At 39.7% G+C, this 12939-nt stretch overlaps 1 long non-coding RNA gene across 1 annotated transcript in view; it reads left to right on the top strand.

Moving 5' to 3' along the window:
• Nucleotides 1-11497, top strand: part of LOC135322337 (uncharacterized) — a 169617-nt gene extending 158120 nt beyond the window's left edge. Inside the window, exon 3 of the long non-coding RNA XR_010382863.1 lies at nt 11412-11497. This is a non-coding gene — a long non-coding RNA (uncharacterized LOC135322337). The remainder of the gene's footprint in view (nt 1-11411) is intronic.
• The last annotated feature ends 1442 nt before the right edge of the window (nt 11498-12939 follow it).

Genomic DNA, 12939 nt, shown 5'->3' with positions numbered 1-12939 from the left:
CCCCTGTGACCTTCCTAACAGACCCCGGACTTGCTTAACCAGCTCCTACAATTACACAAGTCAGTTTTTCTGTGATAAATCATACACACAAGCATCATACCTCCCCCTGGATCTGTTTCTCAGATTGAACTCTGATTGATACACATAAAATTTGGTAAAGCTGATTCTCTCACAAATTTCAAATACCTGACAGGGCAGACTTGCAAACCCTATAAGCAAAACTTCTATTAATCTAATAGTAGAAATGTTAAATGTCAAAGAAATCAGGTTTTCTTAATCTTGCAACACGGTTTACAAAGTGAATCATATTCTTACTTTTTCTCAAATTAAAAAAATCATAAATCTAATAATAATTAAGCATTGCAAATTCAAAATCACAAAGCAAGATGCCAATTTCCCTAAAACATCAAATTTTCTTAATATTTCAAATGCCTGAAATAACAAATACAATAGATTAGGATAATTTAAAAATTTTTCCCAAACAAAATACAACAACTGTAGGTTTAATTTACTTCATTATGTCTATATTTATTTATATAAGTTGCCAAAGTTAAAACATCACTTACTCAACTTCGTTAAGGTCATAAAAGTAAAATTGAATTTGAATCAGGGAAGTTACTTTATAACTCAGGCAAATGGTACAAACAACTGAATGGTAATCTCAACCAGCCTAAAATATACTGAACGGAGTTCACTTCACAAATGTGTCAGAGAATTTTAAAGACAAATAATTATGAGAAGTATCTGAACATGAATGTCAGTTTAACCTAATAAGGTAAATTCTATCTGAATCTTCCCTGTTTTGACAGAGGAAAAACTGCCAAAAAGTTGGAGGTGTCTGAAGTGAAGAGAAGGGGATGTCAGTGAAAGGAAACAGGGGCAGAAAACAGAGGCCTGAGTTTAGGGAACTGATCCAATGATGGACAAATATTTGTCTCAACTTTCATGAAAACTCATCCACAGAGAAAGCTGACACTGTGCGAATGGAGGGCAAGGAGGATATTTAAGAAAGCTTCCTGTAGGAAAATTGGCAAAATGTTGAGGCCATAGGAAAATTCTAGTATAGTTTGAGAAGCAATGCTTCAGGTCAGTGAATTGATTCTGAGTACTACCTATATCTCAACTTTACGATAACTATGTAAGATGAAATGAAAGTTTTTTTTTCTTTTTAAGCAGAATGTCACCAGAAAAACTTCTGAGGGAGGGGAGTGGAGGGGAGGAAAGGAGAAAGTAAGAAAGGACAAGAAAAACCAGCAGAAAAAGAAACTAGGCAAAGGTGAGGAAGAGAGGTGTCTGGGATCACAGAGGCCAGGAGAACTGCAGGTTCCACTGCCACTTCCAGGAGAGGTGAGGCCATGGGAATTCCTAAGAGACTAAACAAAAAATGGCCTTGGGTTAAAGAATCTAAATAGAACTTTGCATAAAGTTTTGAGAGTGTGGATTTAGAGACTGGTAGGGATGAGAGTAGCTGGAGATGTAAGAAAATGAGAGAAGAGAGAAAGAGAAGAATTTTCCAAAGTGTTACTAGATTCCCTTCAGCTTCCTTTGAAAATTTTTCCTTTGAAAACTACATTTTTAAAAACTTTGGCTTGCTGGACTATACATCTAATTATATCAACAAGCTGAATCTGGGCCACTAGGCAACTTGGGATTTATTCAGATCACATATTTTGGAAAGTGATTCATTGATTTCTTAGAGGCAGAAATGGAAAAGAATACTTTTCGTTGCTTAAAAAAGAACAGGTTTATCAGTTGCTTTTCCAACAAAGCCAATCTGCTTTACAAGGGGTCATCTCTTACCTTTTATTCAGGGACGAGAAACCTATCTGCCTTTTACAGATATACGTCTCAGGTACCACATTATGTAGGTTTCAAAGAAAATTTATAATACTGGTGGTAGTGTCCATTTATTTAATAATTCATTCAGCAGACATCTGGGAAGAAGCTACCGCATGCTCAGCACTGTGCTAAGTTCTGAGATTAGGGCGGTAAGATACCAACTCTTCCTTTAAGAAATTTGCAGCCTGGTCAGCAAGACTGTTACTGGATTCTTCCCAGTCTTTTTGGAAATTAATTTAGCAACAACTTTTTAAAAGCATACAAATTTCAGTCAAGCCAATAAATCCATTCCCAGAAACTTGTCCAGATGAGATAATTTTAAAATCTTTTCTTTTTACAAGGTGTAGTAGTATATATATATATATATACAGTTTCAACCAATGGAATAAAATATGACTTGAAGAATACACCGAAAAAATCTTTTCTTTTTAATTTAATTTTTAATTAATTTCAGTTGAATTTAAATTTTAATGGTTTAATAGCTTTCATCAGCCAGATGTCACTTCAAATCCTATGACTTCCTTTCCCAGGAGCTGTGCTATGTGTAATGTAACAATAACGATTCTAGCACATGGAGTCGTTGTAAGTCATTGTAATAAACTGAGATAATACACATAGAGTTTATCACTGTGCCTGGGACATGAAGATGCTTAATAAACAGTCATCTCTCTCCTGAACCACAGAAGGGTTACAACTACATAAAAACAGGCGAGCAAGGCTGAAAAAATATGTACCCCTTGGATTGTTTTTTTTTTTTTTAATTTTAATTGCCTAGAATGTTGTTCCATGGATGAAACTTGGAGCTCCAGACCCTGAATTATAGTCATATATTTCATTGTGTTGGAGAATGCGATTGTTTTTCTTTTTCCAAAGGCAAGACACATTTTGTAACATAATGAGGAAAGAGCAACACTTCTTGGTTTCCACCCATCGCTGGGGTTGGATGTTCACAGCACTACATTAGCCACACAGTTAGGAGCCACTCAATAAACATTTATTGAAGATCTATGATGGGCCAGACACTGGGCCAGGGATTAGGCATTCAGAACAAAACAATATGATTCTTGCCCTCAAGCAGTCTATTTCTGGCATTTACAGACAAATAAATCTGTTATTACAGAACAAGGAAATCCTACCACAGACTCATGTCCAGTTACCACGGGAGCCTAGAGGAGAGGCACCTACACAATACTGGCTGGCTAGGGGGGACTTCCTGAGATCGTGCTTAAACCGAGTTTTGAAGGATGATGAGGAGTAACTAGATAAAAAAGCATAAGAGTCATGCCAGGAAGAAAGAAAAAGATATGCAAAAGCGAAGAATAGCATGAGTGATTGTGGGCAGCCCAAAACAATCTCTCTGCACTTCACACTTACATTATATTCTCTGGAAATTTTTCTTTAGATGAATTTAAACCAATTTTCTCAATTATCAGATTTTCTCACACAAGAAGAAAGGGGGAACTTAACTCTGAAATTACCCTCAAAAATTCACCACTTTGCTCCTTGATTGTGGCCTCCCTGTAAGAAGTTCAGAACCATACCAATGATTCAGAAGAGCAGGGAGGCACAGCATCACCTAAAACATTCGTTTCCTTGGCCATGTTAGTCTGGCAGAAGATGGACCCCATTGGAGGCACCAATAGCACTGAAACTTCACCCAAAATACATCTGCACACTTATCCCTCAGGGCCTTTCACCTCCTAGCATGAACTTTTCAGTTGTATTTAAGGCAAGAAGTGGGGATGGGCAAATTGAGTACAACCAGCCAAAAGGGCATCTTTTGTGGTAAGCTAGTGAATGGAATCACATCTCACACAAGGTCTGGTTCTGACGTTTAGACATAAGACAGACAGTGAGTGTGGTCAAAAGTACCATTGAACATCTCATAAGCCACCCACAAAGAATTATGTGCATATTGCATGTTTATAACCCTGTCTTCAGTATTATGTATATAAATGTATAATGCACACACTAATGAAAGTCTTTTATAAATGGCACATATGCAAAATAAAATTTAAGGCCTTTTCATGTTAATTATTTGAAAGAACCCTTGTATAGTTGAATTTAAAAACTTAAACATATGATGGGTCTCCACTTTATAAATTGCTGTTCAATAGCTAATGCCAGCCCAGGAGCCTAGGATCTTTACAGGTCTAAGGAATTTATTCCAGCAGAGAGAGCACTGGACTTGGAATCAGAAGACCTGGGATCAAGTCCGGCCCAGTTACTTATTGTTAAAAAAGGCCTAAGGATTTATAAATCTTTTGGTGTCAAAGCCTTTGTAGTGTTTGTCCAAAAAAGAAAACATTCATGTCTATATTTGACATTTGATGTATTGGCACCATACACCAGGCATGGGAGTAAAAGAGCCCTGGGCTGTTCGGCCAGGAACCCATGACTCCCAGCCTTTCTATGCTTAGTCATAAAAACCAATCAAGGGTCTTTTTATTTCCCCTGGTACCTTCACTCATTCTCTTATTCGCTGCTCGATAAATGTTTAGACTATTTTTAGAGCTGACTATTTTTAAACTATAACACAATTTTAAAACAGAATTAAGGAGGTTTCCCCACAGCTACATATATGGAATGAAAGACAGCCACAGGAACCATAATGTATACGATACACTGACCACAGGTTATTTTTCAGAAAGTGAGTCTCATTCAGCAGTGACGATGACTGAGCTCCAAAAATAGGGAACAGAGCAAACAGCCAAAGTTTTAGCCTATCTGCCAAACTGGTACTAAGAAGAAGGAAAAAAAAAAAAAAAAGAGGGAGACAGAGATAGTTGGAGGAATTGAGAATCAACATTGCTCCACTGACCGCAGCCCTGAGAGTTCCAGGAAGTTATGTGTATCATCATCACTGTCTCAGGTCTGCTCATCTCTGGATCCCTCAGAATTTAGGAAAACCAGCTAACTTTTCGTCTTAACCTCTATACACTCTAACAGAGACAGCCCTTTTTATATGAATGGCTATATTTCATTTTTCAAAAATGGTTAGTAAACTGGGCTCCATTTGGGATTTCTAGGGTATCATGGGACTGTTTTCCAAATAATTCAGACTCAATAAAACTGCCAAGTGTGCTTTGTCATTTGATTTTTTTTCAAATATGGGTAATTTAATCCATATGTTGCTCATTCATAAAAATCTCCACAATGCAGTTCAAGATTTTGTAAAAGCCACTTGTTTTCCCAGGAGATACTGGGGCTTACTTAATACTTTTCTAGAAACTATTTTTAAATCAGATTTCAAAACAGGGGGCTCGCTTTCCCTTATGAAATCTGGATCCTGAAATTTTAGGTTGGGTTTGAAAAGTGATTCCAAATGTTGTGTCTTTTATTTAGTTTGTAGACTACTTGTTCTAGGACCCATTTTAGTGGGTACTTCATCTCAGCTTGTTTTGGAGCTTACAGTCTCTTTTTAGGGGAAGAACGACCATTAAAGAATGCAAGCGGTATTAGTCGGATCCCATTCCACAACTTTTTTTGAGGAACAGGCATCCCAGGAGCTACTGGAAAGATGCTAAGTTTCTTTCCTTACGTGCTGGTTGTATTTTCCCAGGGAACTAAGGTTTCATTTAGAAAATTACTTTTTCAGGGTTCTCATTATGCTGCTGCCCTGGAAGGTTAACTCACGTCACACACACATGAAGATGTGTCTGTTTGGGCAAGAAGAACCCTCCCTGATGAATGTGGCTCAAGTTCTAACCTCAGAGAAGTTGTTTTGCTCCCAGACAGAGGCTTCCTTCACGATGCCAATTCAGAAGCTCTGCCTTATTTTCTCCTTTTTTCAACTTTTATCTCCAAAAAAGATAAAATCTGCCTCGAGAACAGCATAGAAATCTGTTCTCACCCCCACTTCTCCTGACTCGTGGGTCACCCTCCACTTTATTTGGTCTGAAACCAACTGTGTAAGTGAATTCACTTCTACATTGCTAATTGCTACGGAAGCTGAGAACTCATAGGCTGCAAATGCGTCTTTGTTTTTCTTGTCGTTTTAAAGTAGAGATAGTCTTTTAACTGCTTTGAGGGAAAAAACCTCTACTACCCAAATGGAAGAGGCCTGAGAGAATTCCCTCTTAGATTGTGATTAAATGTAGGGCCTCTGGAAGCCGACTGCCTGTGTTAAAATCCCAGTGCCATCACTTACAAGTTGTGTGACCTCAGGTAAGTCACTTTAGTCCCTCTGTGCCTCAGTTTCTTCATCTGTTAAATGGGGATGACAATAGTACTAGCCTAAAAAGATTATTCTGAGCAATGAGTGAAATCAAAGAGTCAGAAGAGGCAGTCAGGCATTCAAAAAACATTAGCATTCCCAGGATCTCTTTCGCCTCTGACTAGCTTACCCCTCAGCCAGCAGAGAGAGACTCTCCAGAACATTCCCAAACATTTGTTTCAAGAGATGTATACTCTTATGTGTGCTTCTACCTGCCATTTATTCCAAAATACCTACTTGAGCTCTAGCTACATGACAGGCTCTGTGATAAGCACTGATGTATATTCTGTCGCCATAAAAATACAGATTCAAGATTCACTTTCATCAAATGGTAACAAAGAAAGCCAAATGCTTTCTCTGCCCCTACCCAGCTTCTGTCTGAATCAGCATGCTGAGGCTGGAGAACCCAATTTCTCCCAAAGGGTTCTCACATGCCAGAGAACCATGAAATGAAAAAGCCTGGATGCTTCTGAGAGACAAAAGCTGGAAGATGTCAGCACTTTGCATTAATAGCATCCACCTGGTACCCCCGGGCTCCAGACCCAGCTAAGAAGCCCCTTTTGCATGGAAAGAGCCCACACTGCTGAATGAGACTAAGTAATGTGTTCCCGCCCAGGTGCCTGGGGACTGATGCACGCTCCTCATTAGCAGTAAGTGGTAGTAGCTACGTGTGGAAATCCCAGCCCACTGAGAAGAGAATACAACCCGAAGGAACCATAAATCGGCTGCATTGATTCTAAAATTGACTGAGATGTAGCTGGAGAGTTGTTTGTTCAGAATTTAATTTGATTCACCAGCCATTGGACAGGACTTTATTTGGTGTTAAACGGCTGCACTGCAAGCTCCTGAAGCTGACTCAGGTATTCTGAGTTGTCTTCCTCCCCTGACCCCAGGTTTGTAGGCAGAGAGTGGAATATATGTCATTCAAACCTTGCTTCTGCCCATGTTGAAAAGCGCTCATGTCAAGGGTGAAACATGCCGATCAAGTGACACGGTGGATTGGGGTGCCTGTGGCAACTGGTGAATTCACAGCTGGGCACAGCTGGGTATGGGTAAGGTTTGGCATCTTCCAATGGTGACCTTTCTATTCCCTTATAAAGACCCAGGCCCTGTGGAAAATACAGACCAGTGTATGTAGAGTGTATTGGATGCAGTTCTAATGTGCAGGCAAAAAAACTTAAAAAAAGAAAAGAAAAGAAAAGAAAAAATATGAGCCCCTTATTTCCAGCCCTCAGTTAACTAGCCACCTGAAACCCTGACCTCAGAACTTCTCACCTTCCTGCTCTGCACTTCTTTGCATCCCCTTCCCTATTAGCTGCTAAATGTACCAAGCTTAGCCTGAGCCACCCCATGATCATACTCCATCTCCAAGGGCATGCTGTTCCTCCTCTCCATCCACACCTTCCCTTTCTCCCATTCTGACTCAGGTGACTCTTTCCCTGCTCCTTCACTCCCTCACTGTTTCAGCCCTTCATTGGCATGCTCCTGACTGCACTTGGCCTCCTGGCTTAACTTGGGCTCTGAGGTCAGCCCCACGCAGGCCTTCTTTACTCATTCATCCTTCTAAAATGCTTCCATACCCAAATGGTAATGCCCATGCCCCACCCCTCTAACCATCTAAGCCTGTTCCACAGGACTTGGAGAGAAGTCTTGAATTAACTCTTGCCACTTACAGCATGCCAGTATAGGTCATCCTTCTGGGCTACTCTCCAAAGCCATTTCCTTCCAGATATCCTTCCTGATGGTCTCAGCCAGATTTGACTTCTCCTACCTGTGAATTCCCATAGCTTTTTTTCACGTGAGCCTTTTACCTCATCCTTTTTAGTGTTTTCACCATCTAAATACTCTTACCTTTCCTACAAGATTATGACTCTCTGAATGCATGAATTATGTTTTATTTATCTCAAGCCTACTCTTGCTTTTTGCCATAGTGCATGTAGTTTTGTTTAATTAATTTGGACTGAGCAATCACATTGTCACTTGGTAATTTTCAACCTTCACACATTAGACATTCATAAAACAATGCTTTTATACATGGTATTTGCAACCTGTACTTGAAAATATTACTGTGCCATTATAGCTAAGTGATGAAGCTTGAGTAACTGAGAAAGAAGCTAAAATTGAGGAAAAGCCCCACCCAGCAAGGAAGAGGAATAGCAGTCCTTCAGCAAGGAAAGGGGAATTCAAAGCAAAGAAGAAGGAGATGAGAAATATGAAGATACAGACTGGCCCAGGATTCACCTAGTTTGGGTGAGGTTCAGTGAGAAATTTGAAACCTTGGATAAATGAGAGAGGAAGATAGGGAAGCAGAAATCCTAACTGACTAGGGTTATGCCGGATCCTACAGTCTTCATAAGAAGACATGAATCCAACTGCAGATACCTGGGAGTAGTGTAGAAGTGGTGGTCTCACGAAATTGGGGAGTGAGAAAGAGAGTGCCTAAAGAGTGACATTTATTTATTTAGGTTTTGTGTGTGTGTAGGGGGGAAGTAGTTAGGTTTATTTGTTTCTTTATCTGTAGAGGAGGTACTGGGATTGAACCCAGGACCTTGTGCATGCTAAGCATGCACTCTACCACTTGAGCTATACCCTCCCCGAGAGTGCCTGAATGTGTATTCTCATTAGTATATACAGTTGACCCTTGAACAACATGGATTAGGGGTACCAACCCTCGAGCATTTGAAAATCCACAGATAGCTTTACAGTCACACCCCTAGTGTGGGCAGTTCTGCATTTGTGGATTCAGCCAAACATGGATGGTATAGTCCTGCAGTATGTGTTTACTGAAAAAATATCTGCATGTAAGTAGATCCACACGGTTCAAACCCATATTGTTCAAGGGTTAACTGTATAAATACAGTTGTGAAAGAAACAAATCAATTTTCTCCACTCCTGCTTGAGGAACCCGGCAAGCTCTAGCATAACAATAGAAAGCTGAAGAGCTCATCCGTGCTGGCCCTCTGCTGGGTGGAGAATGATCTTTGGATCTAATTTTTCTGTCCCCAGGAACAGCTGGTGGCTGACTTTTGCCTCATCTCTGGCCCCTGTCAAAGTCTTTATTATCTCCTGGATTGCCCACATTCAGGAAGCCACTGTCTGAACAAGATTATTATTAGTGATTGTATGCTTTTCAAATACCTGATATGCTGTTTAGTAGCTATGTGACCTTGAGCAATTTCCATGTCTGCAAACTGAGGATCATTATTTCTATGACACAAAACTATTGTTATAATTAAGAATCAATGCAACATGTGATGAACCTAGCTTGAACACAGTAGACAGCATTATGAAACCAGAGTTGTACTTCTCTTTTTTCTCTACCTGCTACATGTCTTCAGTGCTTTCCATCCTACGCTCTCTACCTATTCTCTTCCATTCTTTCAGAGGACTTGACACCACAATTATTCTTCCTTCCTCCAGGACCATTCATGGGCCTCTTTTTGTTGGGGTCTACATTTTAATCATCTAACATGCTATTGTCTTCCCTATTCTGAACAAAATCTCCTCAAGTTACAACTGTCTTGGCTTGGTCCCATATTTTCACTTCCAAAATCCTTGTTAAGAGTGCTGCCTGATGACTCTGTGTCACAGCCTACAGTCACCTTAATTAACTGCAATCTAGGTTATGTATTGACCATTCTATTTGAAAATGCCTTTTCTCTTGATTCTCATAAAAGACCTAGTATATCACCAGTGACCCATCCTTCCTAAAACATTACTTACATGCTTGAATCATGACACTTCCCTTTCTAGAAATGTCAGTGCCTTTAGGGTAAAGTTCTGATTCTTCACTTTAGAATTCACTTTCCATGACCCCAGTTTATCTTTCTACACCTGATATTGCTGTAAAGACAAAATTAAAATAGAGTTCCATGATCAAATTAAGCACAGAAAACTGCTTACTATTCCCTTCTTAGAAGATTCTTAATGTATATTGTGATATAAAGGCTCTGTGAACTTGGCAGGACAGAAGACTTACTCAGTATATAATAGCCTATTGCTCAGCAATCTCTTCAAAATAGTTTTATTGCTATTTGACTTTTTACTGTACAAATCTTGTCTCAGGTTGTTTTGAAGCTACCAAAATATGGGTTTGGTCTATATATTTGCTTGCATTCCTCCCAGAACCCGTTGTAGGACTTAGACAGTTGTGCCCAATATCAACTGGATTTCTAGGTTGCTTTCCATTGGTAGTATAAGCATGACTTCTTCTTGCTTTTATTAAAAAAAAAAAACTTACACCACATATGTCTGAAATGAACAGAAAAGCAATGAACCATAAAGTCTCTGTGATACAAATATTTTCTTTGACTCTCCCAAATGCCTCATTGCTCCATATCCTACATGACTTGAAGGAAGGAAGAACAGACTTTTTAAAATCACTTACCAGAGCCAGGAGCCAGGCTGGCTCCATTCAAGTATGCAATCATGTGTACGCTTCACAAGCCTATGAAACAGACATGATTGTACACGTATTTACTGGTGATAAACTGAAGCTCAGAGTCACCCGCCAATTAAGTGACATTGTCTGTATTCAGATTCAGGAATGCTGATTCTAAAAATCTTTGCTCTTTGCACAAAACTGAAGCCTTTACAAATAGTGAGGTGACCAAAGGGAGATCAGTGATGAAAAGGGTGGTCAAGACAAGAAAACCATTTGTCCAGTGGCCTGGGTGACAGTCTTTGCCAAGAGTAGCCTGAGGAGCAGAAACTGTAGCTGCCAGCTCCCAAGTCCCAGTCTTAAGCCATGAAGAACCAAAAAAAGGAAGACTGAATAAAGAAAGAAAATAATAATTTGCTCAAATAGCTTCAGCTACTGCAAAGCTATTTTCTCTGGGAAAAAAATAAACTGAATTGTTTTTCTCTCCTTGATTTCATGCCAATCACCTGGTATCATGAAAATTTGTCTTGACTCTGCCAGGCAGGCTGTCTGCTGCAGAAGATGATGAAAGAAGAAACTGTAAGCTTCCATTAGTGCCACTGACTGTTTCATACTTCTCCTCCATGTGTATTTCCCACTTCCTAACAATCAAATACATGAGTATTCACTGAATGCCACTTGAATGAATGAGTGAATAAATGAAAAGAGGTTTATATCAGAGAACTATTTAAATTCCCTACTGACCCCTTCATTAGTTACGGCCTCAATATCTATGAAGAACAGGGCACTTACAAGTAAAATTCTTTAAAAATCTGTATTCCAATAAGAAGAACTGTATCAACACTGTTTGTGGGTGGCTTAGTACATCAGTCATCAACATGTCAATATTTCTACACATATGACTGTAATCTTTTGATGGTGCATTATCGTAACACCTAATATTCACTCAATGCTTCCGTGCATTTCTGATTTCAGAAGCAAATCAAACTGTTATCTTGTCGATCTACATTGAGCCCTACCGATGGAAAAACCTGTCTCCCTACAAGACACTGATAATGCTCCGTGTGTGTTTCCTGGTAAGTCAAAACAGGACAATGAAAAGAAAATGTCTCGGTGGCAGCGGTTCTCTACATGTTAGAATGACATGGTCAGGAATAAAATAAGAACGCTTTTGTTCTCGGTGCTTTTCACAAAGGATACTTGGACCTTCTAAGAAAACCCAGTTCTACAAGGCTTTTTCTGCGAAATTCCTGGCAGATAGGAACTTTTCAGCTAGCACATGTCACAGCCTCTGCCAGGAATGTAAACTGTACAATAATTTTTTTATGCCTTTAGACACCTAGAACAGAAACCTTAAACACCCAAGTGTCAAAATAAGACAGATAACCCAATAAATTTGCTAGAGCAGGGACAGGGAAAACAAACACAGCCTTCTGTTATACGGATGTCTGTTAACTCGCTCCGACCACTAGCCTGAAACCTTAGCCTGCCACACGTCTTTCCTGTCGGGCTGTTTATTTAGACTCCTGTAAAGCCTCTCGGCACCCATTTTTAATTTTCAGCTTGCTTCTTGTCAGCTTTCTGAAAAGCATAGCAAGATCCACTGTTTAACAAAAACACACACAAATCAGGGGAGGAGGAGATGGATGGTGGGAGGTGGTGGGTGCAGGCGCCTCCTGGACAGTGTGAGAGGACCACATTCCTGGTCCCATTTGTTTGTAATGGGGTGCAAGGGTTGCCAATTGGGTCATTCCATCATGTGTGCTTGGGTTTAACTATGTGACCATCTTCATGGTAAGGGTTTTGCTTTATTCTGTGCTGTGTTCTGCATTCGCTCATGAAACATTCTGTCTGTGCTCTATGATAACGTAAGAAAAAGAATCTTCAGTGGCAGTTCATTTCATTCTGGTAGTTTCCTATTCCTGATTAGAGGGCTTGAGGAGGCTGCAAGCAATCATCTTGTCCCTCTAAAAAGGAAAGATAATAGACTTTTGAATTCAAAGATCATCATCAGGTGGTGTTATTTTTCTTCAATATGACTGATAATCCATGAAGCAGCCACTATTTGTCAAGGAACTGTTACATGCAAAGTGCTGTCCCTGATCTATGGGTCAAGTGAACATATTCTGTGAACCAAAAATTGGAATTCAGAGTCTCATGTGAAATAACTGTGGCAGATCCTAACTCAAGAGGCAGTTGGGGAGATGAAGTGTGGGTGCCTCAAATACTGGAATTTACAAGCATTTTGATGACTTAGGGGAGCAATGTTAGACACTATTTAAAAGTGGGCTGCTTGGTCTGTAAAAGCAAGGCTTATGGAATCTAGTTATGGGAGATATAAAATTTCTTCATCTCTGCACTGTCTCTCGACTTTCACACTCATGTAGTTGGAAGCAATCTCTCAGCTTCCTAGGAGCCCAAAGGTTCAATTTATACTTCTTTTATAGCATTCATCAATTTCTACAGTGAATAGTAATTTCTTCTAGAACATAGTGATTTCCTT

The sequence above is a fragment of the Camelus dromedarius genome, chromosome 10 (assembly GCF_036321535.1).
Source record: "Camelus dromedarius isolate mCamDro1 chromosome 10, mCamDro1.pat, whole genome shotgun sequence".
NCBI lineage: Eukaryota > Metazoa > Chordata > Mammalia > Artiodactyla > Camelidae > Camelus > Camelus dromedarius.
The sequence above is the reverse complement of the archived record's forward strand: the minus strand, read 5'-3'. Positions and strand labels throughout refer to the sequence as shown.